At 46.1% G+C, this 27,145-nt stretch overlaps 1 protein-coding gene across 1 annotated transcript in view; it reads right to left on the reverse strand.

Moving 5' to 3' along the window:
- Positions 1–21,638, reverse strand: part of LOC149330872 (thyrostimulin alpha-2 subunit-like) — a 233,407-nt gene extending 211,769 nt beyond the window's left edge. Inside the window, exon 1 of the mRNA XM_089561575.1 lies at positions 21,540–21,638. The gene's annotated coding sequence lies outside the window, so the exon portion shown is untranslated. The remainder of the gene's footprint in view (positions 1–21,539) is intronic.
- Positions 21,639–27,145: the final 5,507 nt, after the last annotated feature.

Below are 27,145 nucleotides of genomic sequence, written 5' to 3' on the forward strand. Positions count from 1 at the left end.
TTTCTTTTAGCAATCACAATGCTCACAATCAGCTCACAATGCAATGAAAATTTCACAAGCCACAATGCAGAATTGCAAACGTGTGGGGAGTTCTGCTGAGGGTCAAGCGTTGTTGAGATGTGCAGGAACAAGGTCACACGTAGTCTGTTCAACTCAAAAGCATTCTCAGGTGCCCCTGTGAAAGCAAAACTAAGTGGTTGCTTAATATTGCGTAAAAGTCCATACATGCATCCTCATTAACCTATTGACATGTGGGAGTCAGTAAACTGGTTTACCAGTAGATGAAATACAAGTACCAATATGAAGGGTTTATGTGGTGACAGCTCCTGGTTGGAGGCTGGGACTAAATACCTCGTATAATCAGGGAAACCGGATACGCTGACCGTATTTTCTCGTTACTTCGAGCAAACCGTATCATCTCAGACAGAATTTGCAAAAGTGAATTTCAAGTATGACAGCTACGATGTCGCAGAAAACAACGAAATAAAAAAATACATGCATACATGTATAGGCTTCCTCACGCAGTTTTAGAACGACGTTCAAAACTTATTTTTCTTTATCAGTAAAAAATACGAGTGCGAGTAAAAGTACGAGTGATTTGAAGGGCGAATTCTGGTTCTCAAAGCAGCAAGCAAAAGTGAGCACTGCTAACTGTTAGCTGGCGTCCATACCACTTTGTTATATCTAGAAGCTTGGTGTGTGCTATTAGTTACTGATTATCAACGTTCTGAGCAAAATGTATCTTGTTATTTATTTGCAAGCCTGGTTTTAAAGGAAAGAAATAAACTGAGGCATCAATAGGCATCCTATTTCAAAAAAGGCCATCTTCAAGTTAGGCCGAAGAACGCTGAAGAAAAACAAAGGCAGTGATGGCCTAAATCTTATTCTTTGGCATCGTTTTTCTGCCACTTGAAGTTGAGCGGTTTTAAGTTTAAGATGAACCAAACGCCCATTTAACAATCTCATGAGTACATCTCAATAAAAGACAGATGCATAGCAGTTTCAGTGAGCCCAGTTATAGAAGTCTCTTTATTGCTTAGCAAAACAGAAGATAAGCAACGAGTACAAAGGAAAGACTGTTTGCCAGAAATAGGCAAAGTAATGCGTGTTTAGCTTTGCAGTTCACGAACCTTGGTAGCCAGATCTAGGTTGCGCACAGTGTGAAAGCTAGCCCAAATGCAACTATTGCGTACATCTGCTCAGATATTGTTTCAAATTTATTGCCAGGAAAGTTCTGAATGAACACATTATGCACAAGATAGCTATGTATTGGTTTGCCGAGGTGAGCGGAGTGAACAAGAACTTGATCAATTTATTTTAATTTTTATTATACCTCAGCAGTACTAAATGAAAATACTTGAATTGAGAGGTGAGCTTTGAAAAATTCACTTTTGCAAGCTCGTTGAGTTGGCTATCCAGCGTTGCACATTTACAAAATGGTGTCGCTCGCATTTATAATCTAGCTGACACAGACGCAGTTTGTGTATATTGTGATGTAGATGAAGTCTACGATATTTTGGCGAGGGTACCATGCTCAACGACGCCATTTTATAAATGTGCAACTCGAGAAAAATAGCGAGCTTTCGAAACCTTATTTTTGAGGCTCGACTTTTCCACTCACATTGCCGATTCAAAAAAATTTAAAAACTGTTCTCGCTTTCGATTTTGGCGACCTTCAATACCGCGATATAGTCTAGCGCTCTAAAACGAAGAATTGAAAGGTTGATTAGTTAATTTTAATAATTAATCAGCTGTTAATTTACATCTTACATGTACAGAATGGCTGCCTTACTGTCCTTTTCACCTGAACAAACCGCAGCGACCTACCTCTTTCGGTTTTCACAATAAAGGCCTCTAAACATTTAAAATAATCCTTTGGTATACTCGGTGAGTTCGTGATAAGATCACATGTGATGGAATATCACGCTTTCGCAGACCTATCATCAACGTCAGCCTAACTACATCCACGGCAGGACAAAGGACAATGTGCAGCCAATACTGTTAACGCACAATTGTCCCATCACCTCATATGATCACCTGGGCATTTTTATGTCAACTAGGATATCAATATCTAGCGTTTCTCCTGACTAACTGTGCTCTCTTTTTTTCTCTTAACGTTATGCTTCTCATGTTCCTTTCCAAAACTCGCTGCATCGTCCTCCATTTCAGTTCAACCCTTTTCGCTAGCCTCCAAGTTTTTGCCCCATAGCTGAATGCTGGCAGCATGGTTTGGTTTATTGGTTTATTATTATTTAACGTCCCAAAGCGACACAGGTTATGAGGGACGCCGTAGTGAAGGGCTCCGCAAATTTCGACCACCTGGGGTTCTTTAACGTGCACTGACATCGCACAGTACACGGGCCTCTAGAATTTCACCTCCATAGAAATTCGGCCGCCGGGGCCGGGATCTAACCCGCGTCATGTATTAGAATGAAACAGCGCAACGACTCACGACAAAGGAGACATGCAAGAAATTGCGCAAGATTGATATGCTCTTTGCTTCCTAGAAGATACATGATCAGGCGCCATTCATAATATTTGTGCCATTAACAAGCACAGCCGTATCTGCCCAAGTAACAACGACATCACGCTCTCCGATACGTTTCAAGTTTTCAGTGCTTCGAATTAGCTCAGTTCATTCCCCGTAAATTTTTCAGTATCTCCCCTCAAGACTCTGCCGCTTCCTATTCTGCTTTCTTCCCCAGGAATCCATTCCGCTAGCCTGATATACACGGAACTGTCGTCACTACGCATCACATACCATATGTCCTCCCAATGTCCATTTCCTATTCTTGTTTTCAGCTCGGATATCATTAGGCCTAACTTACGCTTGTTTCCAAACCCACTCTGCTCTCTTCCTCTCTTAACGTTATCCTATCGTTTTCATTTCCGTGGTTCACTGCGCTATCCTCAATTTGATTTCAAGCAGTCTAGAGTAAATAAAGAACTGTATCACAGTTCTTTAAAGCAGTTTTATCGCAGTTCTGTTCCTGAATTGGAGTTTTGTTTGTTTGCCTATTTACCCTGATGTTATTCCAGCGTACTTGTCATGTTCTTTGTTACTCTGGCTTATCCTGATAGCACATCCTCTTACCTTGTTCGTACTTATAACTCTGTTTTGCTTTCATCCCCCCCCCCCCCCCCCCAATGTAATGCCCTCCTGAGCCTTGAGGGTATTTATTTGTTTATTTATTTATTTAACAATACTGTCAACCCTCTTTTGCTAGGGTCCTTACAGAGAGAGTATGAAAACTTCATAGAAAAGCAGCATTATTCACAAGCACAAGTACTGAATACATCAGCATGAAACGGTACATTGAGTCAAGCATCAAATGGAACTTCCATGCAGACGGTTATCCAGAGATCGTTCGAATTCATGCAGATCACTCTGTTCCACAACACCTTTTCGCAAGTTATTCCACATCTCAATTGCATGGGGGAAGAAGGAATGTATGAAAGTTTCACTTAAGGCGTAGTACGGCCGTATTATCCGACTATGATTTGTTCTAGAACCCCGTTTGCCTGGTGATTGTATGTATGTTTCCTGCTGAATATTTATCTGTCCTTGGAGCATCTGGATCAATAGCTACAGCCGATTTTTTTTCTGTCTTCGCGTTTCTAATAAATCCAGGTTACAGGAAGAGAGCATATCTGCAACTCAGTCTGTCCTTCGATATCGGCAGCAAATAATGCGCAGTGCGTGCCTCTGAACTCTCAATAAATAAACAAATAAACTTGATCGGCCTGTGTCCTGTGTTCAATCTCTGCACCGAACGTGAGCTCGTTTTGCACCGGGGTCCTCTTCCTGAGCATACATTCTTCTTCCACGGACAGCGCGCGGACACCGCATCACATCGCTCTGCTTACGTATTTGTTGTCGACACTGTTGTCGGGGCCGCGATCGCCGTTTCGTTTTGCTTTTTGCAGGAAAGGAGGCGCTGGTGACGCATTCTGACGCGGTATACGTCAGCGGGGCTTTACCGAGCTGGGAAGTCCGACGGGAAGGTTCCGTCCTTGCACGCAGGGGCCGCGACAGCTGACCCCACCTGTGCTTCCCTGGAAAACGGGAACAGTCCGAGGCGCCGTCCAGTTCGCGTGAGCCGCAGCCAGTGACGCATTTTCGCGCATACCGTAGTTAACGGAGCATAGGCCGGACCGGCCGTCCACTTTATTTGCGTCAGCTGTTAAAGGGCAGCTAGCGTTTATTTTTTTACTTCCACAAATTTCACCGAAACTTTCGAACTTCTACTCAGGTTTCTGATCATTTGTGAAGAATTTCGCAGCCTCATGACGTTTTGTTTCAGGGCAAAAAAATTTTTTAAATTGCTCGTTTCGTGGCCCTTGGGCAGATTTCTCCTCGTAGTCTTGAATGAGTGCCGTCACAAGCGACCCGCCTGTTATAATTCTCTCTGCGATTGCTGAAACGAAAAAATGCGGGCTAAGTTTCAGTCATTTCAGACAAATCAGAATTGAAGTGCCACTTACAATCGCCACTTTAACCGTTCAGAGCGCACAGAAGAGATTTCCTATCAGCATCCAGTGACGTCACTTGTTGGTTGAAACCATCCAACAAATTCGGGCACCGATTCCTCAGTTTCTGCTGTTTTATAATTGTTTTGGTGGTTATTCATAAAAAAATATTCATAGCAACTAAGGGAGAGAGGTCCAAGGAATATAATGGGATTGTCAGCTTAAAATGTTCGAAAAGCCCCCGCAGTTGCCTTTCATAGGGGCACTAAAAGTTAATACTAAGTCAATACAGATAGTTAGCAGCACGTGATATCAAATGTCATTTTTACCGAAAACAGAGCGTTGATAAGCTAATAAATTGCGGGAAAGCGAAGTACACGTGGTGCCATCCCTCGCAGATTACTGCAACTACGCCTGGATATGTGATTTGATTGACTGATTGATTGATTGATTGATTGATTGATTGATTTATTGATTGATTGATTGATTGATTGATTGATTGATTGATTGATTGATTGATTGATTGATTGATTGATTGATTGATTGATTGATTGATTGATTGATTGATTGATTGATTGATTGATTGATTGATTGATTGATTGATTGATTGATTGATTGATTGATTGATTGATTGATTGATTGATTGATTGATTGATTGATTGATTGAAAATGTTTATTCTGGAGTTTGGCTATAGGGTGACCAGTCGGTTCCTTAGCCCAAGAATCCGTTGACTTCAGCTCTTACATGTCCTGCCCTCGCACACCAGCCAGAGACGTATCTCAGGGTCTGAGCTGGACAGCGCCGTCCCCCAGTCCTCTGTCGCTGGCTTTGTAATCGTGCCGTGTTCCGGATTTCCCTGGCACTCCCATATCATGTGCTAAAGGGTGGCCATCATTGCACGGAATATCGAGTGCGGGTGCGGGCCTATGTTTTCTGGACACACAGCAGTTAGTCTCGTTGGGCTTAGGTATGTGTTCAATTGTATATAGGTGTCTTTTTTAATATCATTTCTTCTTCCCTGGTTAGAACGGCGTCCGATGGAGCGTACCCTCTTCTGCATAATAAGCGGAGCTGGAGAATGTCTCTGCACTGGATCACCGGATCCAGAGTCCTTGCGTGCACATGATGGTCGAAAGCATATACCTGCATCCTACGCTGTTTAGAGGATGCGGAGCGCACGTTTACTTGGGCGTTCTCTCCTGTAGTTTCTACATGTTTCTTGGGAGGCTGTTATTATACCAAATGTTTCAAGAAATCCAGCTACTAATTTTTAAAACTGGGGTTTTTGGTGTAAATAGAAACTTTCTAGTATAGCACTACCAGTGTTGGCGGACGTCAGTAAACAAGAAATTCATTTTAAAAGAAAGTGATTAACTAAATGCTAATAGATAACTTCTTAACTATTACCGACAGGCGCCTGATTGTAGTTGGAACTTGTAGCCGACCACTCGCAACTAATTTGGGCCACTTCTCCCACCATTCGAAGACCGTGCGCCTGCGGAATTGTATGGCGTCGGCGTTGGTGTTGGCGAACGTTTGAAGCCTCGCAGCCGGAGCGCTTAGGTGGGCCACCTAAGTCACGTGACTTTGTGGCGCCGTCATAACCTTCCCACCGGATTGCAAGTAAACCGACCACCGTGGCAGGCGTCAGTTAATTTAATGATGGGTCGCGAGAGCTTGCTCGTGGAGAGTAAACTGGGTCGCACGAGGCCCACCGCTGGGAGCACCTGCCATCCCAGGGCAGTGGCGCATCCCTTAATCGCTGCACCACTGCGACAGGAGTGGTATAAGGACTCCCGGGGATATATGTATGTAAAGTTGAGAATTCCCTAATCCCAGTATATGGACTCTAACGCACTAACGCTATCGCATCATACACTTAAGGCGGAGCTCAAGTGTCCTCTCCATATTTTTATATATATTTGGTGAGAGAAACATTGGGAATAGGCAATAATCGTGAGCACACGTGGTCGGCTTAAAATCCTGGCCAGAAGTCTCACCTGCGGCAAACTAAACATGGCCTGGCCGCGTAGCAACTCATCTAATCATTCCAATCCGATTGTGCCTCATTGTGAGAGTTAATTACTACGGTCATTTGACTCGCCACCTTTATCTCGTTATGCCGCAATACGGATTCCACTGTTGTGTGGGCAGACAGAGAGAGAGAAATAAAACTTATTTTAAAATTTCAGCGCAATATTAAGCGCCAGATGTTACACATGGGCCAAGCAGAACGGTGTATAACGAGACAGTCCGAGATCATGATGCATATATCGCTTAAAGTAAACTCATCTACTAATCTGTCCTTTCGCCACCGTGACCACATATCTGACGTAAAAGTTGAAAAGACTGCAGTGAGAGAATAAAGCGAGGACAAGCTGGTACTGGTGCGGGTAATCATTACACCAGTGCGATCGAAGACAGCGGGAAGGCATGGGTCAGTGACCGTTCCTCGAACTTGGCCTCATGAGAAAGAGAAATATTTCTTGCATAGAGCATAGACACAGCAATGCGCTTCACCAGTTTTACCCATTATTCCTTTTTTTGCCTTAATTGCCCCTATACGTATATGTCGTTGATCTGGTCAGTAAAACATGTTGATAGTGTCAACATCCTCCTGCATTTTACCTTCATATGTTTTTTGTTACTCTAGATCTGTTACTCGAGAGCTGTTACTCTAGAGATTAAACCAACCGGCTCGAGTTGAACCGCTCTTACATTTTTGTTTAATTAATTACACACCTTTAACATACGGTGTAACGTGTACCGCGTTACCGAAGTACCGGAAGTTCGCCCACCGCCTGTGAGCACGCGCTGATTGGTCCCGATGCTGCAGGCGCGCGCTCAGCTGTCAGGTACTATCAGCGTCAAATGAAATGCGAACAAAACACCTGAAACGCGAGCACAAAAAATCAAGCATATTAGAGGGTGGAGGTGAAATACAGGCGTGGGCTATTAGCATTTCAGAAGAGCGGTCTTTTCCGCTTCGATGGGAAAATCAACTGCTCATGTATTTTGCCTCCCTAGTATAATATCTACGATTTGTGCTGTTCGCGTTTCAATTGGCTTGTTCGCGTTTCAATTGACGCTGACAGTACGTGGCGCCATCTGGCGTCGTCAAGGCGATTTGCGCATGCATACTGGCGGCACGCGGTCTCCCGGTACTCCGGTACCGATAACGGTAACTCTGTACACGGTACGCCAAAGGTGTCCATTGTAACTCCTAATTCACGGGGTTGACCCAGATTTGCGGACAGCTTATGTCTGAACAAACACGGCAACCGTCGAGTCGACGCACATGGCGTAACAGCGCATCGTGTTTCGGCACGTGTGTCCGAACGTGCCGGTGCTTTTCCCCGTCGGCTTCCTGAAGACGAGATTGCGAAGGAACAGGTAATCTTTCTCGCACGCACACGGGCAATTTTAGCTTGCGTCAACTAGAGCCGCCAATTAGGCGCAAGCTTGTTAGCACGTTTGTAAGAGGGTTGCTCTTTCCCCAAGCCCCCGTCTATCACGAATTTAATTGTCGGCATTCTGTCGACGAATCTAAGCGGAATCTTTATAGAAATTTTATGAAATTAAAATAGTTTTTTTAGGAAAGGAAATTACGCAGCAACTGCCGTGTGCTGTGCGATGTCAGCGCACATTAAAGATCCCCAGATGATCGAAATTATTCCGCATAACTCCACTACGGCACCTCTTACTTCCCTTCTTCTTTCATTCCGTCCTTCATCCCTTCCCTTCCGGCGCGGTTGTGGTGGTGGTAGTGAAAAACTTTAATATGCAAGGAGAGTTTTAGGGTCAAAAAACCCTGCTACATGGTCGGTATCCTTAGTCCGGGACACCGCACGACGAGGCCCCGTCTCGCGCTCGCTTTACTAGAGCCCTTTGAGACTCCAGTGTGGAGCAGTTGAGGAGGGCAGTCTCCCATGCCTCTCGGGTGGGGGTGGGGGAAGGGGGAAGGTGAGGATTCTGAGTACATGCCCACACCATGTGAAAGATATCGCAAATCTCTCCACAGTGCGGGCAGCACCCATCTGCGTTCGGATCGAAGAGACCTGCCGCGGTGGCTCAGTTCTCCACTGAGCACAGTCGCGGAATATTCTTCGTTGAATTCTTGTATGAATATTTAATATTATAAGGGTTCATGGGTTTATTGGTTTACTGAGGCTTAACGTCCCAAAGCGACTCAGGCTATGAGGGACGCCGTAGTGAAGGGCGCCGGAAATCCCAAAGCGACTCAGGCTATGAGAGACGCCGTAGTGAAGGGCTCCGGAAATCCCAAAGCGACTCAGGCTATGAGGGACGCCGTAGTGAAGGGCTCCGTCCGGAAATCCCAAAGCGACTCAAGCTATGAGAGACGCCGTAGTGAAGGGCTCCGGAAATCCCAAAGCGACTCAGGCTATGAGGGACGCCGTAGTGAAGGGCTCCGTCCGGAAATCCCAAAGCGACTCAAGCTATGAGGGACGTCGTAGTGAAGGGCTCCGGAAATCCCAAAGCGACTCAGGCTACGAGGGACGCCGTAGTGAAGGGCTCCGGAAATTTCTACCACCTGGGGCTCTTTAACGTGCTCAGACATCACAAAATGCACGGACCTCTAGAATTTCGCGTCCACCGCCACGGTCGGGATCGAACCCGCGCGTTTCGGGTATATAATAATATAAACATTAACTACTAAAACCATTAGGCACTAATTGTTCACCCCTCGTGCTTTCCATTTTTCTTCATTTCGTCCCTTTTGCACTTTGTACAGTTGCATGCCTTTCATCGCTCTTTTTTTTTTATTGACACAGCGGGGGTTTTCTTTTAATCATTATACTAATCAGAACTCACCGATCACCTACAGTATACCACCGTCACTACTACCACTACTTGCTTGGGCCAGATGATTGGCCAGGAGTGTTTTCAAATGAAAACAAATACACTGAACTTCACCGCAACCGAGCTCGCAATGTCATTTGAACGCTCCTCTGCCACCGTGCCGAAAGGTCACAGCCCGCACTGACAACGTTCGCGCCTCGTTTTGCGTCATCGCTGTTCGGTGACGTCACTGCGGGGAAGGGTGATAGAGTCAAGCGGAAAGGCAATTTCTGGTCGCCTATTTTCCGACTTGCGAGGCTCCGAAGAAGGCGTGCCTATATGCGACGCGGCTCGGAGGAGGCGACAGGAATCGGTTCAGAAGAAAAGATTGATAATCTCGACAGTGGCTGAATCGAGAACAGAAAGAGAACGGAGCAAGAGGAACGGATATTGCAAATCGGGCGAAGGGTGCGCGCGCGGGCCCCGAAAAATTACCGCCGCCCGGGTAATGGAAAGCCCCGAACTTTTGACCTCTGACCTTTCGGCAGCGCTGGTTTGCGCTTGAAACTTTCCGTCCCAGTTAGACAGGTGCGAAGAACTGATTCGCCGTCACATTAGCGGGGAGACATTCGCGGCTACTTGAACTGGAGGAAGGCTTCTATCCTCTCGACCAACACCTACGTTTTGAGCATATGGCTAGTTTGTTGCAGGCTAGCAGTTATCTGGTGCGTTTATTGTCAGGTGTTTCAGGGAAAACTTTAAAGGGAAGCTGCATAGGTTTTAGAAATCAACGAGATCAAGAGGGTCGAATGTGTGAAATTTGCAGGTAAAGCATGCGAAGTCTTTTTGGGCTAGCACTTGAAATGGTGAAGTAATCACCGATTGAAATCTGGACGCCCTTCAAGCTTCTCCGCAGCGCACAATGCCAAGTGGGGGGTCCATGATGACGTCATCGAAGGTAGAGGTACATTTCCAACGCGCAAACGCCTGCTCGGTAGAAAAAAACAACGCCACCGAAGGCGAACCCTGCAGAGAGTTGTTTGGCAGCGTCTAACGCGTCAGGGCATGGTGGGGCTGACGACAGCAGTAATTTGAAATCATACCTTCCGTGAGGTCACGCTGAGTTTCCCTGCACTCCTTCAATGCATTGAGGAGAAGCGCAAAATTCAATCGTTGATTACGTCACTGCTTTAAATACTAGTGCAAAAACACGTGGCATGCTTTACCTATAGCGTACATGGATTTTAATCCTTGAATATCGTAAAATTTTCAAAAAAGTGCTGCAGTTGCCCTTTAAGTAATTTTCCAAATAGGCTTCTTGGGGTAAGAATATGGCTTTATCGGCATAGTATTACCAGTCTTGGGGGACACCGGAAAGCCAGTGGATTCTCTTCAGTAGTAAGCTGGTTAAATAATTTCTAATAATAAATTTTTTAACTATTACAGCTAGGCTAGTGATGCAATTAGATTTGTAGCCAGACGCTAGTAATAGCCAAGAAGTTTGTATAATTTCAAAAACGCGATTATCCGTGGCACTGTGGCTCGACAAAATCTGGCGACATTGTGCCAAAATGCATGCGCCTTCGAATAGCATGCTGGCGAAGCAACCTTTCCAGTGCACGTAACTTGTCAAAAAAAAGCCTAATTTTGTCGAGCCACAGCGCCAAGGGTAATTGCGTTTTCTAAATTCTAAAAATTGATATGGCTATTACTAACAACCGGCTACAATCTGTAATTGCAACTATGCGCCTAATAATAATAGTCAAAATTTTCATTATTAAAAATTTGTTAATCACCTACTATGCTGAAAAAGCCATATTTTTACTTAAAGAAACCTATTTTCATGTATTACTTAAAATCTTCCGTGAAACACCTGCTATAGTTCAGTTTTTATACAGTGCAGAACCGTTCTATATATACAGAATCAGTTCTTATACAGTGCATGAACATGTTACGAAAGCATACCCAGCAATTCCGGTCAGAAACCTTTTTTAGCAGGAAAGAGTTCATGAAAACAATTTTTTTTTTCAGATATTGTAATATTTCATTATAGCAATCAGTATGTCCGCAGATTCTCTTTCGGTAAGCTTGCCCTTTTTTTGTTGTTTACATTTTTGCGCTCCTCAAAAAGGTTCCCCATTAGTTTTTTTTTTTTTAATGGCAGTATTAACTATTAATCTACGTGAGTTATGGAAAAACTTTTAAATGAAGATTTTGCTGCGTATCGGAAGAATGGACCATTACCTTCAATATTTTTACAACAGTATCTTACAATATTCCAATTTTCAAAATTTTGTCCAAGAATACTAGACTTGGTAAGTATTCGTACATAAATTGAATGCGTAAAATAATTGGTCGCAACATGTAGGAGCTTCCTTCTTTTTTTCCTCCCTTATATAGAAGAACTATTCAATACCAAGAACGTGCCATAGCTCTTTGATATCATCTTTCCCACATTATGGCTTCCATGTCCAACCATTAAAATTTGTAGCAACATAGCATAGTGGGCGAGTTGGTATTGCATCTTTAAGGAACGAAACAGCGCAACTAAAACCAAGGACCAAGCACGTGTTCGTGTCTCTCTTTTTCTTGGTCCTTCGTTTTAGTTGCGCTGTTTCGTTCCTTAAAAAACATTAAAATTTCCAAGATTAGCTACACAAGTATCATCTGTAATCGCATCGAGGTTTGTTTCACTCTCTCATTATCTCCTTTTTTTCATTGCTATTGCATCATGTTTTGTCTTTCCGTGCGTTTTAGAATAATTCACATTTATATCATGTCAACTGCTTTTATTTAATTTTTTATGTGCAATTTTTGGTGCGTTTATGCCACCTCTTCCGTTAAACATTATATAACTTGCCCCAATAACATTGTTTTGCCTTAGACCTACCCAAACTACGTCAACAAGGAGGCCGCCCTAACCAGCTCGGACCGGAAGGAACAGCTCTGACCAATACAACGGGCGAGAGCAATCGGGGAAACCAGCTGTGTCCCGGACTGAAAGAAGCGACCAGTCCAAGCTTCACGAACCCCTGAACATATGTACAGTCGGGGACAAGATTCTTGGTGGTGGTGTTGTTGACCGTATAAGTTCTTTCACACTAAAAGCAACCGGCAGTGAGGCATTCCATAATAATAAGAAGAATAAAGTTTTTCATCACCGTCATCACCCCTGTACAAATACTACCCCTTTTCCTTTCTTGCCTTGCATCTCGCTTTGTGTTTTGCTGTTTGTTCTCCTTGTGCTTACATAGGTTTTTGCCCTTTTTACTAAGTGACCTTTCAGGCACTGTAAGATGTGTTTTGAATACATAAACAGGGTGTTTCACCTAAGGCTTTACACAATTTGCTTTATGTGTTAGAACAGCGATTTTTTCCGGCATAGTGTTGTCAGCGGTGTAGTGCATCAGAATACAGCTAAGACGAGCTGACTAGCAGGCAGCAACATTTCATAATTAACTCTTTAACTATTATTCTTTATTGTTGTTAGGCTCCTGAATCATTCAAAGCCGTGTAGGCTACTGTAGGTGATATCCATATCAGATTTTAGAATTTCGCAAATGCGTTTACCCTCGGCGCTGTTGGTTGGTTGGTTTATTGGGGTTTAACGTCCCAAAGCGGCTGAGGCTATGAGAGACGCCGTAGTGGAGGGCTCCGGAAATTTCGACCACCTGGGGTTCTTTAACGTGCACTGACATCGCACAGCACACGGGCCTCTAGAATTTCGCCTTCAAGAAATTCAGCCGCTGCGGCCGGGATCGAACCCGCGTCTTTCGGGCCAGCAGCCGAGCGCCGTAGCCACTGAGCCACCGCGGCGGGGCCCCTCGGCGCTGTGGCTCAACAAATTTTAAGCTTGGATGGATTGCATAGTACATCAGAACAGGGCTAATACGCGCTAACTAGTAGACTGGTTAACCAAAATTTAATAGTTAACTTTTTAACTACTACTGTTAACCTCCTTACTTATTGATAGGCGTGTAGCCCACCGTAAGTAATATCCATATCAGTTTTTAGAATTTTGAAAACGCAATTGCCCTCAGCACTGTGGCCCAACAAATTCTACCTACGTCGCGCCAAAAGACATGCGGTTGCGAAAAGTTCGCAAGCAAAGCAACCTTTCCAGGGCACAAAACTCTTCGAAATAACCAGCTTTTGATTCCTGCATCGGCATCAATGAGAAGCAGGCATTGCCATCCGCCTTTTTCACACGGCCGCTCTGCCCATGCGTGCCTCTACTTCCAGCTCCGCTGGTTAAAAGGCCGCCGCGGAGGTTCAGCGGTTATGGTGCTTGGTTGCTGACCCGAAAGACGCGGGTTCGATCCCGGCAACGGGGGTCAAATTTTGATGGAGACTAAATTGTAGAGGCCCGCGTACTGTGCGATGTCAGTGCAGGTTAAAGAACCCCCAGGTGGTCGAAATTTCCGGAGCCCTTCACTACGGCGTCCCTCATAGCCTGAGTCGCTTTGGGACGTTGAACATCCATAAACCAAACCAAACCACTGGTTAAAAACAAGCTGGTAGTGGTGTAAATGTACAAACGGGATTAGCCTTACAGTGACCTGGCGGCAGTTGTAATGCCTGAGTCACTTGTTTAAGCGATTCGTTCTCTACCACTGCTGCATAAGGCCAGTGTCCTATCGCCATTCAGTTCGGAAACCCTCAGGGCACACGACTCGTGAGACGTCAAATCGCAAGTTACCTACTGCAGTTGCACAGTCCATGTTAGCGGGCCGGAGTACCAGGGTTCGAACCCGACCGCGGTGGCCGCTGCTCTACACTGGAGTCCCAAAGGGCTCCACTAAAGCGGGCACGGGTGTCCCGGACTAAGGATACCGACCATGTAGCGGGGTATCCCGACCCCCGAACTATCTTTGAGTATTAAAAAAGTTTTTCACCTCCACCACCGCGGCCGCGTTTCGATGGAGGCGAAACGCAAAAGGCGCCCGTGTGCTGTGCGATGTCAGTGCACGTTAAACATTCTCAGGTGGTCGAAATTTCTCCGGAGACCTCCACTATGGCACCATTTTCTTCCTTCTTTCACTCCCTCCTTTACCCCTTCCCTTACAGCGCGGTTAGGGTGTCCGCCGAGATAGGTGCGACCGTTACTGCGTCATTTCCTCCCCTCAAAAACAAATTTTCAATTTTCAGCAATCCTGTGGAAGCTTTAAGTTGCATATGGTATGCAGTGCATAACGAGATACAAAAACCCTGATGCAATCGCCATGTTTATCTCACGTATACGAATAAGCGAGGGCATCCCCATAAATTTTCCCGCCTTTCGACAACGCAGAGCAAATGTAAAACCTAATATGCGCACTTGCTAAGAATAGCGCGCTCGGAGGTCGCGATAAAGAAAACAGATGTCTTCACGAAGTTGCCCGCTGTTTTTTTTTTCCTCGCAAATGCCGAGTTGTCGCCACCTGGGCAGGATTCGCATTGCCGACAGGTTGTTTACATGCTTGCTATATATGGATTGTCTGCGCGTCAAAGCGAGCATTCTCGCCCGCCCCTAGCGTCGACGCAAAAGGTCAATATCGAAGGTGAAATAAGCGCCCGACCTACGGCTCCGCTCGTCAGTTAATTACGCTGACGCCGCGGTGGTTCAGTGCCTGTGGTTCTCGGCTGCTGGCCCGAAATACGCGGGTTCGATCCCGGCCGCTGCCGTCGCATTTAGAAGGAGGCGAAATTCTAGAGGACCGTGTATTGTGCAATTTCAGTGCGTGTTAAGGGCCCTAGGTGGTCGAAATTAGCCGGAATCATTCACTATGGCGTCCCTCATGGCCTGAGTCGCTTTGGGACGTTAAACCCCCATAAAAACGCAGTCTCTGATGAAAGCAGCATATTATACGGCCTATGACCGAGTAAAGCTTGTATGGCAAGCACAGAAGTAATGGCGCTTTGCGCTGCTTTTTGTTCGTTACTGCGTTGTTTGGAAGGTTAACTAGCCGTCGTCTTCTTTCGTTCTTTCGCTCGCTCGCTCGCTCGCTCGCTCGCTCGGTCGGTCGGTCGGTCGGTCGGTCGTACTGAAGCCCATAGTGGGCTATTGCAGGATGATGGTTAAAAAGAATTCACTACATAACATTATGGGGCATCGATGAACTGCTGTTAAAAATTACTGTAATGGAAAAGCAAGGCAGAGATATTCCAGGAATTAAGTTCCAGTGTTCAATTGTCCGTAGAAAAAATCTACTTAAAATTATTAGCACGTGCGAAGCATGCAATATATAAAGATTTTGGCTTAATACCTAAATGAACTGAAAGTTCACTATTCCTCGCAATAGCTGTCCCAGTAGCGCCATCTCTCGCCCGGACAGGACTGGGAAAGCACTCTTCGTTTCGTGCTCACGTGCCTCTACTTTCCTCTGCCACCAAGAGATAGCGCTTCCCATTCAGCTGCCCTATAGTGACGGTATAAGTACCCAGATTAGCGCCTGGGTCTGCCGAGCTGCCACAGAAAACATCCAAGTTACGCGGCAGAGACGCACTTCTAGTTTGCAGCAGAGGCTATACGGTGCAACTTGGGCGGAAAAATCACCGAGCGATTACCTTGGGCAACATCATACCCCATATTTTACCGTGAACAGTGCTGATTTATATATTTATGCCGAGTAAAAGGATCGGAAAGCTTGCCTCGCTCTGCGGCTTTGCCTCATAACTTCGATGCTTTCTGCAGCAACTCGGCAGATTTACGTGCTACTCTAGGTATTCAGGAGGACACAGGGGCGCAATAAAAGACACGGACTTAGAAGTAGACAGGAACGAGCGCTTCATCCCTGTCTACTTCTATGTCCGTGTCTTTTATTGCGCCCCTGTGTCCTCCTGAAAAGTTATGAACCAACACGCCCAAATATAAGTACTTCAACTCTAGGTACTTGTACAATAACTCTAAGCTGCCTATACTACATGAAATCTGAGGTAATCTGAGGTGTAAAAAGGACCAGGATATGATCAATTTTCAGAACGTAGAAACAACCATACATTAGAAGACTAGTGACGGAGAGATATAAAATAGTTTAGGAATGGGGAAGAAAACTAGGCATGGCGAATGAAAAGAAAGTGAGCTCTCTACGTGTTAATAATTACGTGACAAATCTCACGACCGAGTTACAAAGGAGGTGGTGCAATTACTTGTGTTGTTGTTGTCTTCTTTCTGCACGGCATTGCCGTTGACAATGCGGACTTTTGATTAACTCCAACCGAATCAGGCAAGTATATATCCCGCTCAAACGTAAAGTATAAAACGCAACTCGCCGCTAAATGTCATCTCCGGGCAAATTTTGAGCTCGAACGAGACGCCGGTTTCACTGGAGAGGAGGAGGAGGAATACACTTTTATTCGTCGTATGACAAAGATGGCAGCGGTATGTGTTAGGAATGAGGTTTTTACAAGCGCGTGGGCCCTCCCGACTGCGCTATGTGGCTCGAAGTTCATACTTCTTGGCGACCTCCAGGACCCAACTCACTATCCTGAGTTGTACCTCCGGCTGAGGGCTGAGCAACGAAGTCTCCCACAGACTTTAGTTTAAGATTTGGAATCTTAGAGAAGGTTGCCAACCTAGGCACTCGACTAGGATGTGAGTGAGGTTTGCTTTAAAGTGATAGCAGAGATTGATACATCAGGGAGGGAAGCATTCTTCAGGGCGGACTCTGAGCGATGCAGACGCCTCCGCACAATTACCTCTGCATCATTGGATCTTCGCCCCCTTTATCATAGGGACTCCTTCCGCTCGGGACGCACTGGGGCTGTCCGGTTATTATCCCCAACCCTTACGTCACTACCGTATCTCGTTTCTTGTTAGCTCCATCCAGCATTATCGTCGTTGCGCTGTATCATTTTGTCGAATTTCAACATCAACGCGGCAGAGCAAGATCGCAATCTAACCATTACGTCACTATGACGTCACCGCGGCTTTGCGTTCCCACCTCACCCGGAGCTCTTACCGGGCCCCTCGAGATAAGCAGATTAGTCCAGGCATTAGCCCTGCTCACGGTTCACGCATACAGCGGTCGCGGCGACGTCAGCGGAAACCATCTGTCAATGTGGCTGGAGTAGCGGAGAAACGATTTGTTAATTAGCCGGATGCACGTACAGCTATCTCCAATACTAAAGGGAACAGGCAGTCTGTACGCAAGAACACATTCTGTTGTCACTTCTACACTGAGATTGAAAATATCTTATGAGCATTATCGGTCCACAGGAAGACTATTCAGATTAGAGTAGAATATTGTGCTTTTGGAGCATTCATTAGTTGATTGCGGGTAACGTGTTCCCTTCCACTTTATAGCGGACTATACGTTGTGAGGAATTAGGCATTAACGTTTATTGACGGGGTACTGGGCTGAATTAGAGGTTGAATTTTTTGTTCATATATTTAGATACGCTTTGCATTAAAGGCATAAACAAATGGGTGCAATGCACTATAGAGCACAAAAAAGAAACAAGTAGAATTTATTATAAACGAAAACAGCATGGCAATATAACAATGCGTCAAAGTTGTATCCAGGACAAAGACGCTCTGGAAGCGAGCAGCGAGACAGAATTCAAGTGGCTTATATATGCGTCGTGGCAAGGAATGCGGTTCAACCTCTGCTATTGGAGCGCTGGATAAAGGAATCAAAAGAGGGGTTATTGCAAGTGATATGCTCCATGCCAGGAATCTCATCATGTAGAGTGGGGCGGGATCCAGAACAAGAAGGGCTTTTTCTGCGAAGATCAGGAGGTGCTGCGGACAGAGCCTGTTTCCTTGGTGCAAAGCTGTTTAGTGCGGTGACAGGTGACACAAAATTAACCAAGTTGTTCTGAATCATTTCAAGTCAATGAATTAGGTTAGCATGGAAAGGGTCCCATATAGGAGGCGCGCGCATATTCTCACTTCTGTTATACTTTAACCTCACCAGTATTTTGCTGATAGCTTGAAGGAAATTGGACCTTTTAAAAAGTTGTGCCGTGAGTACCTAGGCACACAGTAGCAGTCGCACAATTATTATTGAGATAACATGATGGGTCCCGTTCAGCAGCTACCCCCGGCATCGGCGGCGTGTCGAGAAAAGCAGGTGGCCCACCTGCCAGTTGGGTCACGTGATCTTGTGACGTCATCACAACTTGCCCATCGTGGCCAGTGGCTACCTGCCTACCGGATTGTGAGCAAACTTCCCAACAGGGCTGGCAGCAGCTAAATCAATGATTGCTCGCGAGAGGTTGCTCGGGAAGAGCAACCTGGGTGTCACAAGCTTCACCTGTGGCTGTGTTTGAATGTCACGTGCAACGGCAGTGGAGCATCTCTTAACCGCTTCACCAAATGAGGGCTCCCATGTAGCTATGAATGTAAAGTGCACAATGACCAAATCCGCATGTATGGGCATGTAGGCAGAACCTATAGGCGACAGAGGAGTATCTGCACCGGAGGAATGCCAACGCTATCGCATTGCACTTTTAAGGGTAGGTTAAGTGGTATGTGATGCTGCAAAGAAAGAACAGTGTGCGTTCCCGCGAAGTGATACGCAAAGAGTACCCCAGGCCACTGAAGGAATTGATTAACGCTATCGTCATATCCTTAAGACGGAGCTCAAGTTTCTGCTGCTCCCTTCTAGTCTCTCAAAGAGAAACTAAATTAAAGATGCATTTTTTAGAATGAGCTTTAAAAGTCATCATAAGGAAATTCGCACCGCTCTCCTGAGTTTTTTGTTAATGATACAAAAAAAATTAAGAAAGAACAGTGACGCCATAGGCTTTGACTTGAACCACTCGCACGACGTGATAGCGGATCGCAACTAATCTTCGCTATAATTGACAACGGTGGAAATTTTGACGAGTCGGTATCGATGTTGGCTGTGTCAACCAAGCGAGCGGTCCATGCTGTTAGATAAACGAACAAGACCAAGCCTAATCAGAGAGGTGGATTCTATCGCAATTATTTCCAATTAAAACTCGCACATCAGAGCTTCCAAAGGCACGCCACGAATGACGCCATCAACGGCGTAGGGAGGGCGGGGTTTGTAAAAGTCACAATGAAGGGTCAGACAACCCCATACGAAAGTCTAGTTTCTTTCGTTTACATTAAAGAAGTAAGCAGTTCAAACCAACTCAGTATGACCCACCACTCAAAACTGCCTCTGTAAGCGCCGCTAAGCCTTGCTTCAATAGAACAAATCTCGTTTTGTGCAATAACTAATCTCGCAGATAACACACTGTTTTTTTCCGCAGGATTTAGGTTCTAGGTGATATCCACGTCAAAGGCAGCCGCATGCGTCAAAGGCAGCGGCGTCTCGACGTCTTCGCTGAACTTTGTTTTAAAACTATTGAAAGTTTGAATAACGGGTGTCTACAGAAACTAAGTTCAGAGCCTAATGCGTGACAAAAGCATGATTTTTGACGAATCTGCTGCTCTAACCGCTTCATTTTAAGCAGCTTCAAATAAAACGTGCATGACCTTTCGATTGTCCAATGCAGTGTTTGTGAATACAAAGGGGAAAATTGTCCACGAGTCCCACAACTGAAATTTTCACAGCAAGGTTACCCCCTTTGATGTTTGCGCACACGTCGCGCCATAGCCGGCTTTGTCAATAGAGGCTTCTAGCATACGAGAGACGTACTATAACGTAGAAGTATGCCCGCGCACGCGCAGTGGCATTGGTGGGGTCAGGCAGGGCCACTGCATGTGCTCAGCCGGCGTCCGGTAAGCCGTTGTACGTCTACGCTAGTACGTCCCCTATATGCTAAAAGCCTATGATGATGGGCTCGCCACATCACGCCGTGTGCGCATGTGTGAGATGGGATAACCTTGTTGTGAAAGCCCATGATTGATCTGGACTTGACCGGCTACAGCCTCCGTGAGACGACGTTTCATAAGGAAGGTAGGCTTGCGATGGGATGTTGCAGGCGTCTATCGCAAGTGGACGCATGATAATCGCTTTATCGAGAACTTTTGCACTTTTTAAGCGAGGCTTGTTTACACTCCTTCTTATAACTTTCTTACCCCTTTTTCATTATGCCTAATGGCAAACATCTCGAATAAAAAAAAATGATCAGTCTGGCATCGTCTCTGGCACTTAGATGAGCCGCTCCCAAAGTTCGGGTCTGTGGTTTGGTTCATGGTGCTCAATACGAACCCGTTATGATGGATTGAAAGGGTTGTGTGCGCGCCCTAAATATATTGGCGTTCCGTTTCACACATTCAAGCCGAGTGTACATGACTGCAGGGAGCGGGTTCCGGCTGCCGAGCGTTATACTCAACTTGTGCTCCACGTCGTCTTTTTGAATTGGCCATTCCTTGCATTTAGCCATTTTGTTTCTCTCTGTTCGTTTGTTTGTTCAGAAGCCTGCTGCTGACCGAGTTTCCGAGGGGATCGTAATTCCTTCTTTATATCCATTATTTCGTTATAGCGAGGTTCAACTGTATGTGTGCGCCTGCGTGTCTGTGCGTGTGTGTGTGCGTGCGTGTCTGTGCGTGCGTACGTGCGTGTGCGTGAGGTTGCCGAGTTGCTCCAGAGGCTTCAGAATGGAGCACGGACTTTTCGCTGAGTGCGGGCTTAAGCGCTAGAGAACAAAAAGTCGCGTCGTAGCGAAGTGGTCTAATGCTATAGAGCGCGCATATAAAGGTGTTATCAGATCAAAAATTCGCTACCACCGTGTACTGTTTTGTTAATTTCCAGAAATACAGTCTTCAGTTTCTTTTCATGCGGTACGTGGTGGTAAAAATTGAACGAAACCGAATTATCGAGTTAACGAAAATCCCGGTGCAGATAGTCCAGCAGTTAGCGCTCGAAAAGCACCTAGCAAGGATCGGCACGGTTCAATGCGCACTTATTTCTTAAATCACTAAACAGCTTGCACACAAACAAGAGCAACCAGAAAACACCATGGACCGAGAGGAATCATATGCGAATGTCCCATCCCGCCATCGTAACCCCGAAATTTCTGATACAAGTATTGTCTCAGAAGCCGATTTGCTCTGCTGCGGTAGGGCGTACACAATGTATACAACACACGTACAAAAATATACATAAGCCACAAAGTGACGGCAACCTGCAACAAACGAGTGTGAACACCCCGTGCCTTATTGTGGTAGGAGTTTCGAATAGGTCACTGCATTCGTTCAGTGAACCCCAATGCGACAACTCTTTTGCAGTGGTCCCGTTATCCGGAACAGAAAGCTAGCGAAGTGGCGAAGAATAAGACAGTATAAATCGAACGGCTTCTTTGTTTTTTGGCACGGTTCTTCGGCACGGCTGTCTCCTTCTCATGACGGTAGAATTTCAATGCTACTTACGTCTGAGTTGAAGCACGCCGCAGTGAACACAGTCACGGCCACGAAGCTCCTTGAGCTGTTAAACACCACTGCTGTCCACCTACGTCGACCCGGGTGCACGCGAACTCATTTTTCAGATCACTCGGCGGTCGGTGCAGATTAGCAAACAAGTCACAAGACACGACGACAGCCAACCGAGCGGAGGCTAAAGCTCCAGCGTTGGATCACTGTCTGACGCTACGCGGGCGCCATCACTGCTCGCACTCCAGTCCCACGGTAAAGGGGAGTCTCCTGCTCAACGCGCAGACGACGCGAGGAGGGCCGGCGGCGCCATTTTGGAGCCGGCCATCCATTCGATAGCGGCCTATCGAATGGCGTCTTGAGGGGCGCGCGAACAACACGAGCTTGTGTCGGCGCGGGGACTGGCACCGAGTGTAACCACGACGCCACGCTCGCGCGCCGTTTCCACGGTCGCCGACCAGTTGGCGCCTGTACTATAGGACACAAGTAAACAGCGGCTGGCAACAACTGCCGAAGGCGCGCAGGCGACGTTACCGCAGTAACCAGCGATTGAAGTAAACAAAATCAACGCTTCAACGTTGCGTTCTGTTCGAGAAGTTAAAGCATGAAAGTTCTTGTTGTTGTCGTTGTTGGTAGTGGCTTAAAAATAAAAATGAGATTGTAAAGAACAGATGTTGCTAGCCGCGGCATCTTCTATCGAAACCTGAAGCAGTTGAGCTGCGGCTAGCGGGAATAAAAGGACAGGGAGAGGGAAAGAAAGGGGAGCGATAAAACATGGTTTGGTTTAGTGTATGGGGTTTAACGTCCCAAAGAGACTCAGGCTATGAGAGACGCCGTAGCGAAGGGCCTCTAGAAAGTACACGAGCCTCTAGAATAGAAGAAAGGCTAAGGGTAGGGCGGCAATACGCATTATGTACAAATACAGGATATTGAAATAGAAAGTTCTTGGGCCTTTTCGATGTTTTGGTTTTGTCAGAGGCGTGTATATTTTGTTCCGCTAAAAAAAGTTCACTACACGACAGCTTGACTTGACTTGATTGACTTGATTACTTCGGGATATTCTTGGGAGGGGATACTGGTCCCGACGTATGTTGGCCAGTTGGTGGCATACACGACAGCTCTCGTGTCTTGTGCACATGTCTCTTGTCCGTATCTTTACCGCTGTGTGAACATGATAGTTCCTGCTCCTGTACTTTCATCTTGTGAGCTGCTTTTTTTCGTAACAAGAAAAGCTTTAACAATTCACCCCATTTGCGTATCGCAGAGGAACGATGCTTTACGGTGATGAGTGTTGGCGAAGTGTCTCTGCAGAGTCCAGTTTGTAATCGTTTATAGAGTGAGTTACCGTGGGTTACGAACTTGGGGTCTTCGCGCCTTCCCAGTGCTGTTGTCCATGCGCTGTCGATTCGCAGGGCTCGTCTCTTCGCCACAGCGTGTAATATGGAGGCTTTAAGCAACTATAATGCTACGCACAATCAGCCTATAATCACTGGGAAGACAAAACGACCATCAGATCGTCCAGTAAACTAAGGACTCAATTTTTATGCCAGAGAGAGCTTTTATCTTTTCGAGAAGCAGTGCGCTATTGTTTGATGGTTTGGTTTGGTTTATGGGGTTTCACGTCCCAAAGCGACTCAGGCTATGAGAGACGCCGTAGTGAAGGGCTCCGGAAATTTCGACCACCTGGGGTTCTTTAACGCCAGGTGGTCGAAATTTCCGGACCCCTTCACTACGGCGTTTCTCATAGCCTATTGTTTGAAGCGAGGCGCAGGATGCTTATACCCAAGATGATTCATGTGCAGCGCGTGTTAAACATAAAGGACAACTGAATATATTTCCTTATAATGCATAGCTATATCCACCCAGATGTCGATGCACGAACAGTCGGCATAACCAAGCCCCCAGGGTTCAAATATAACGAAGGCATCATGAACGCATCCGCGTAAGTAGTCATTAAAGAGGGTTCGGAGGATTAATGACTTTACGGTCATTGCCAAAGTAACTGGGCAATGGGATTTGCTTCTCAAGGCCATACTTGTGGACGTGAAAGTTGGTTTTGAGTTCTCTTATGAGTGCAAGAGCAATGAGGCAGTTGTTGGTTCACATCACGCTTATAGGCCAAAATAGCCAGACTTTTGTCTCAGTAACTTCTTTCTTTGATAGCATACTGCCGTGGCGGCTCTGTGGTCTGAGCACTCAGGTACTGAGCTGAAGTACCCGGGATCGAACCCTGCCGTGGCGGCCGCTTTTCGATGGATGCGAAACGCAAAAAGGCGCCTGTGTGCTGTGCGATGTTAGTGCACCTTAAAAAAGAGAAAAAAAAAACTATTTCCTCAATCAAATTCGAGGGGGTTTTAACCTCCACGGTTAGGAGTCGGCCAGGACCCATTGAGACCTTGCGGCTGCCTGAGCTTGATTGATGACTTCTTTCTGCTAACTGGGTCCTAGCTGAGCATCAGAGCCTCCCGTGTTTCTTCATTTCTAATGGTCCCTGAATTGTTTTCTCAGTGTGTGCACGTCCACATCATGTTTGCCTGTTCCTTGCATAGTTTTCATCTACCGTCGTATCGCCCGAGGTATCATTTGCTTAATATGTGTGGATTCAGGCATGTGCCCCTCTGTAACCGCTTCCAAATTGCTTCCTCCTTTTTTCGGAGCATCCGATCAGCTACAGGGTTGTAGCGTTCGGTTTAATATATAGTGCTGAACTTTATCCCTGTATCCTATCAATCTGTCTTTGCCCGTGTGTGTGTGTGTGTGTGTGTGTGTGTGTGTGTGTGTGTGTGTGTGTGTGTGTGTGTGTGTGTGTGTGTGTGTGTGTGTGTGTGTGTGTGTGTGTGTGTGTGTGTGTGTGTGTGTGTGTGTGTGTGTGTGTGTGTGTGTGTGTGTGTGTGTGTGTGTGTGTGTGTGTGTGTGTGTGTGTGTGTGTGTGTGTGTGTGTGTGTGTGTGTGTGTGTGTGTGTGTGTGTGTGTGTGTGTGTGTGTGTGTGTGTGTGTGTGTGTGTGTGTGTGTGTGTGTGTGTGTGTGTGTGTGTGTGTGTGTGTGTGTGTGTGTGTGTGTGTGTGTGTGTGTGTGTGTGTGTGTGTGTGTGTGTGTGTGTGTGTGTGTGTGTGTGTGTGTGTGTGTGTGTGTGTGTGTGTGTGTGTGTGTGTGTGTGTGTGTGTGTGTGTGTGTGTGTGTGTGTGTGTGTGTGTGTGTGTGTGTGTGTGTGTGTGTGTGTGTGTGTGTGTGTGTGTGTGTGTGTGTGTGTGTGTGTGTGTGTGTGTGTGTGTGTGTGTGTGTGTGTGTGTGTGTGTGTGTGTGTGTGTGTGTGTGTGTGTGTGTGTGTGTGTGTGTGTGTGTGTGTGTGTGTGTGTGTGTGTGTGTGTGTGTGTGTGTGTGTGTGTGTGTGTGTGTGTGTGTGTGTGTGTGTGTGTGTGTGTGTGTGTGTGTGTGTGTGTGTGTGTGTGTGTGTGTGTGTGTGTGTGTGTGTGTGTGTGTGTGTGCGTGCGTGCGTGCGTGCGTGCGTGCGTGTGCGTGTCCCTTTCTCGCGTATTCCGCTGCGTCAACGTAGAGCACGCCTTCCTCCAAATCTTGACCCAAGTGCTTCACGAAAGACATGAGAGCGCAAAACGGGGACACGGACGAGGAAGGGAACAGGACGAGCGCTGCACTTTCAACAGGATTTATTCAGGGAAGAACGCTTAAATAGCCTTTGCTCTTATCCATGCTCTTGATCGCAGACAATCGCCTCTCACAGATACGCATCAAGAAACAGCATTTCACTGTGGCGAAGAACAACTGACGTGTCACTAATACAACTATCACCTCGCTTCTTGATATAGAAGGCTTCCACAAGCTCACGTTCAGTCCTATCTCGGCTTTTCAATAGCACTTTGCAATCATATAGTCGAGGCTTGCTTTATTCTTGATTTTATTCCTAATGTGGACTGGAATGTCCGCCCTTGGATCTTAAAGATTCCCATTTGGCCGAAATTATTCCGAAGTTCTCCACTGCGGCACCAGTAATTTGACTCCATAGGGCCGGTTGATGACGTCACCCTAGATTTCTTGTCATCGCTGGGATTTTATGTACCATCTGGGAGTACACACACACGCCGGCTTTTAACGTAATGGAACCAGTAATGATTTCGCATTAATAATAAGCCTGCTCCGATGATGCTGCTCCGCCGAAAGAACGGGAATGCCACCTCCCTCGATCCTTATAAAAATGCTCTATAGACAGTCTATAGACTTCTTATAGACTCTGTTGCCTTCATATAGATGACATTTTGTCTATTCATAGTCTATAGAGTGTCTAAGACAAAAGTCTATTAAAAGTGCATGGCCACAGATTGCCTACAGACTGTCTATAGGATTTATATTGTCCATAGACTATTCTCTAGGATTTGTCTATAGAGAGTCTATAGCCTTTATAGACAGAAGTATATGGACAGTCTATGGAGTGCATAAAGAAATTTTTGTAAGGGTCCCTTCCCTTACGGCGCGATTCGGGTGTCGAGTGAGATGTTGATAATTACTGCGCTATTACCAATTTATAATTTGTAACTTGCGCCCACTGAGTAATCACAGCTAAAGTCAAACCAGCAAGGGACAGCACATCTCCAAAGGAAACAGCGGCAGCAGCAAGGTCGACGGATGGTTCTAATCGGCCACAGTAAAGAAATAGAGCGAGCGATTGTGATGGCGATTGTGAGAAACGCGAGCAGCAAGTGAAAAACGCGACCTCGGACCAACGGCGGAAACTGAAGCGGAAACACGGGAAGGAAATGAACGCGTTCGCGATAGTGATTGTGAGAGCTGTGCAATTGAAGACGAATTCCTCGACGCACAAGATCTCTCGGCAGCCAGTGAAACTCTGCAATAGACAGCCGCGAATAAAGTACGAAACACTAGACATCACAGGTTGCATGTAAAACGTCATCATGACGATTGTTCTTGCCCTTCTTTTCCTCTCTGAGCCATAGTAATAGTGTTGGCGGGCATTATAAAAAAGGATAATCATGTTAACTAGTAAATATTAACTCGTGAACGATTCGGTTCGTTGTGAAGAATTCGGCTCCTTGCTGCCTGATGCTATAGTGGACTATCGTTGGCAAAAGTTGGCTGTTTTTTTCTTATGGTTTATAGTTGACGCTGTGAACTTATAGTGGAATGCGCTGATCGCCACAATCTGAGTTTCTGCTGTTTTTCGCATGGCTAAAACATGCGAAAAGTGTGTTTGCAAGCCACGCGAAGAGCAAAGTGGCCACCAGGAAGTGCAGTTTGCGGCGTTAACTTACTAAACGGTAGGTGCAGCACTTCATTCTTTAGTTAACAGTACGCAGTTCTAGTTTGTTTTCAGTTCTGCTGAACTAGTCTAGCTTGGATCATGGCGTTCACACGCTCGGATGGCGATAAAGTATCGCTAACAAGCAATTTCAGTTAGAAAACGCTCATCACCGTAGAACTCCATGTCGTCCCGCTCAGCAGAGGCCCGCAGGAAAGGGCACTGACCAACTAATCCAGAAACGCGGTAATTTGTACTATCCAGACTTTGGACTAAGGAGCGAAAACTACACGGTTCGAAAGAGCAACGCTAACGGGTGACATGCGATAGGCCAGT

The sequence above is a fragment of the Amblyomma mixtum genome, chromosome 9 (assembly GCF_055824585.1).
Source record: "Amblyomma mixtum isolate Tamu chromosome 9, ASM5582458v1, whole genome shotgun sequence".
In the NCBI taxonomy this organism is placed as follows: Eukaryota; Metazoa; Arthropoda; class Arachnida; order Ixodida; family Ixodidae; genus Amblyomma; species Amblyomma mixtum.